The following is a 4,862-nucleotide window of genomic DNA, read 5'->3' as shown; positions in this document are numbered from 1 at the left end:
TCTTCAAGCATGAAACAAAGGGCTGTTAGGGTGAGTTTTGTAAAATGAGGAAGTGTTTTTAGAACACAGTCGTGCCGTGAAAATGAAGAAGTATTCTGTGCCCTTGTCTCTTGTGGTTATATTTTAAATCATCAGAACACTAACAGAACAAAGTTTAGTTAAAAACAGCTTTTAAACGAAGGTTTTATCAATAAACCTTCAAAGCAAGATGTTTCATTTTTGTGTGAAAACGAGTCAGTTTTGAAGTCAGCCAAGCTGCCTCGCCCGAACCAAGCCAAAAAAATTCCGAAGTCATTTCCGATGGGGGGGAACACACCCTGGAAAAACCATTGTTGTGAAATCTCCCATTACATCAACAAGTTGGTTTAAATAAGCAACTTGTGTGCCATTCGTGTTTTATTGTGAAAATGGAGCGTTCAGATTCTTACGACAACCTAACGGATCAATCGTTTTCACAAGATGAGAGGTGAGATTTTCAACCCAATTCAGTATTTATTGTTTAAAACAGAATTAAATAACTATACAACCAATAATTATTGTATGTCTTTTTTCCAACAGGTTGTCCCCAATAAGAACATCATTAATTACTCATGTTGAAAATGAGTTTTTTGAATATCACGAGGAATGGATAAAAATGAACGACTTTCTTGAAGACATTTATTCGTTTCGAAATGAACTGAATGATATTATTGTTGACTGGCAAGGAATTCTCTCATGCCCTTTGATCCCGAGTCCAGGGTGAGAAATTATCATTGTGTGTGTGTGTGTGTGTGTGTGTGTGTGTGTGTGTGTGTGTGTGTGTGTCTGTATATCTGTCTCTGTCTTTCTGTCTCTTTCTCTCTCTATCTATCTGTCTCTCTCTCTATCGGTCTCTGTCTGTATGTCTCTGTCTCTCTCTATCTGTCTGTCTCTCTCTATCTGTCTCTGTCTCTATGTCTCTGTCTCTATGTCTCTGTCTCTCTCTATCTGTCTCTGTCTTTCTGTTCTCCTTATACACAACCTTTTATTTGGCATGGTGGTAATTAATTTAAAAGCAATGCCACAACTTGGTGGTAATTTTTGACTACTTGCTTTTTATTTTCAGCATTAAAACTGAATCATACATGGGTGAATTTCGCAACCTTGAATGGGAAGATGTTGAAATTCCATGGGGTGATGACTCATTCTCAACTTGTTCCAGTTTAAATGCTCATCTGTATGAAATGGACACAAAACTCAATCTTCTGGAGGTAAATGTTATGTTATTTCATTAATATCATAATATAATCATCTTTATATACCCTAATTGTTCTTCACTCTGTTTTGAACAGAATATGTTGATGGAGTTTCAAAATCACAAGACATCTGAAGCAGACTGCTGGGAAAGATCGTTCATTCTCGCAACTGAATATTTACCCAAAGAAAAATGTTTAATATTTTCAATCTTGATTAATTATATTTGCTTTGCTTTCAATTATTTAATTCTTATTTATAAAAAAGAATAAAGGAAGTGCAAAGGAGGGGGAGGGGTGAGGTAGGTGCGCTCCACCAACGACCCATCACGCCCCTCATCCCACCCCCTCCCCTCCCCGTGTGTGTGTGGGTAAGGGTGGGGGTGGGATGAGGGGGTGGTGGGTCAAAGGTGTGGGTGCACAGGGGGGGTGGGGCTTGTGTGGAAGGGTGGGGCTTGTGTGGGTGGGTGGAGCTTGTGTGAATGGGTGGGGCTTGTGTTGGTGGGTGGGACTTGTGAGGGTGGGTGGGACTTGTGAGGGTGGGTGGAGCATGTGTGGGTGGAGCTTGTGTGGATGTGGTTTGTGTGGATGGAGCAAAAAAAAAATTAAATAAACATGTGTGTGGGGAACGAATTAACGAATCACTAATTATGTGGATATGATGGATGTGGATGTGGCTTATGTGGGTGGTGTTTGCATGGGTGGAGCTTGTGTGGGTGGGGCTCGTGTGGATGTGGCTTTTGTGAGTGGGGCTTTTGTGGGTGGGGTTTGCGTAGGTGGGGCTTGTGTGGGTGGGGCTTGTGTGGGCGGAGACAAAAAGGGGCGGAGTTTAAAAAGGGGCAGAGTCAAAAAAAATTCAATTTATCTTTGTCTTTTGTAATTCCTGTGAATAAAATGAATGTAAAATCTCTTCCCCTTCTAAATCATATACCTTATAAGTCCAAGGAACTGTTTCTATTACATCAATGATTTTAAAAAGTTCATTTGTCCATCGCTTAATATAACCTTTTTCAAAATGAGATTTCCACCTATTTATTCTTACTATATCACCAACTTTGAACTTAGGCTTTCTGACATTAATCTCTTTTTCATATTTTAATTTTGTAAATGTTTCTGATAGTTTTGTTTTCGTTGAGGTAGGAATCGTGCCATTGTACTTATCTAAAATATCCTGAATTAAAGACAACCATTGTTGAGAACCAACCGAGTTGAGTGAATTTTTTTATATAGTCTCTCTTTTAAAGTATGATTAAAACGCTCAATAACAACCGCTTTCCCTTCTTTAAAGGTACTGTATAATGCAATGTTGTTATTTTTAAGAAAATTCATAAATGTTTTGTTTTAGAACTCTGTACCCTCATCAGTCCACAACTTTTTAGGTTTTCTCTTGCTTTTGTTAAATATCTGTTGAAAGGCTAACATAAGAGTATTACCTGTTTTGTTTTTTCAAGGTAAAACCCACGCATATCTACTCCTCAAATCAATAACGGTTAAAGCATACTTGTACCCCTTATCATGATTGAGTTCATTTAAATCAGCGGACCAGATATAATCAACTTCCTTGGAATAAACCTTCCTTCTATGAAACTCTGTGATTATTGGTTTATGTAATTCATCAGCCAATTGCTCTTCAATCTTAATGACATCATTAGAGCCTATACGTTTTTTGAATCTCCAAGCCCAAGTTTCAATTTAACACTGATCATCTTCTTCATGATGAACCGATCAACATTTTCCCTCAAGGTTGGATTTTGTATCAGAGACAAATTATACAACATTTCTCTGTCGGCTTCATGTTTTTCTTCCAACGTTGTGGTATTTCCATAATCAATATCGTGCCTCATGCACAGTGTGACCACCCCTTGGCTTTTTTCAAAAGATCTTGGCTATTCATTGTTCACCTTGGCGTCTGGGTTTTCTAAAGGTTTTCTTGGCGTATAGGTTTTCGATTATCATCGCTTTTCCGAAACCTTGTGAAGTCTTGGCTTTTTTCATTGGCTCACCCTGGCATTTATGAAAATTAGGAGTGGTCACACTGCTCATGCACACTTCATCAACCCTATTGTTAGGTTTTCTCCACAGTTTAGGATTGTCAGCCTCATCTAAGCTTTTATTCAAGTTTGTTCCCGAACCACAGAAAGAATACCCTTGTAGATGTAACTCCCCTGGTATTCCAGCAGTTGTAAATGTACTTCCTGATAAAAACTTTTGTATATCTCCCCCACGTTTGTGTTTGGAGATGAATTTACTCTTTTTAGAGCCACACACTGAACATGTACCTTAATGTATAACCCTGTTATTTTTACTTTTAAAATATGAGATTTTTTAGGATTAGGCTTCTTTTTACATTTGAGTCAATAACACATTTATTTATGAGAAAAATTCCTACAGAGTGCGAAAACCTTTTTAGTTTCCAACATGCACATTTGAATCTTAATTTTTAAAACATAAAGAATCCTCAGAAATGTCTTCACTCTCTCCTCCATTTATTTAAGAAAAAAAATGTCAAACTTTAATCAAAGTCAATCACACCAAGGAAAACGATGTTAATAGCCTTGATACAAATATTTCTTATCGACTTGTCAATTCTTTGTTTTCACCCTCGGTGCGTTGAGATTTATTTATTTTCTGTAATAACCCCAATCTTTTTCTAATCTCACTGGTTTCTATATTTTTATATTTATTTACTCTCTCTCTCTTTCCTCCCTCTCCCTCTCCTTCTCTCTCTTCTCCCTTGCCTCCTTCTCTCTCTTCTCCTTTGCCTCCTTCTCTCTCTTCTCCCTCTCCTCCTTCTCTCTCTTCTCCCTCTTATCCTTCTCTATCTTCTCCCTCTCCTTCTTCTCTCTCTTCTCCTTTTCCTCCTTCTCTCTCTTCATCTTCTCCTCCTTTGAATCAGTTTCTTCAACTCCTTCCTCGTCCATTACTATCCTTGAATCACTTTCACCCCATAGAATATCATACATATATTCATCAGGATTTCTTGTTATTCCTGTATCCAAAATAATTTTTTTTACAACAGGAAACCAATCAAATTTCTTCTGAATTTCTAAAAGAGCCTTGCGTTTTCTTAAGTTAATTTTTTTTTCATTATTTAACATCTTAATTAAATCCAAAGTTGATGGTTTATTAACATCAGTATAAAGCCAATCTTTCATTGAAAATACCTCATTCTTACGTTGAAGAACATATTTATTAAAATACCGAATACCCTTTTCTTGAAGGTATGCTTGGACAAAGAAATGATAATTTTATTGAAGGCTTCTAGCTGTCATTTATGTATTAGAAATATATGACAGATTAATATAATGACAGGAAATACCTCCCCATCTTCCCATAGTTAAATCATTTTGTATTTCCTTACTTATTATATATAATCCTATTCATTGTGTTTTCATGATATAAACTAATGCTAAACCATTATTGATTTTACCCTTATTAAATTATTTTATTTGTTGTTTGCTAATCGTGCTCCACAAAACTCATTCTCGGCACCAAGTGGATAATATTCTTCCTTACGAGATTGATTTAATTGTTCCAGGTCCTCTAGGTTAATATTAAATGACCAATTATACCCTGTCATTCAGATCATATTCCCATTGTTCTATTCTCATGCAAACAATACACCCTTCTTTATAAGATTTTATTTTAATT

This window comes from Eptatretus burgeri, chromosome 7, assembly GCF_056783735.1.
Source record: "Eptatretus burgeri isolate ZD-2024b chromosome 7, Ebu_testis_v1, whole genome shotgun sequence".
NCBI lineage: Eukaryota > Metazoa > Chordata > Myxini > Myxiniformes > Myxinidae > Eptatretus > Eptatretus burgeri.
The sequence above is the reverse complement of the archived record's forward strand: the minus strand, read 5'-3'. Positions refer to the sequence as shown.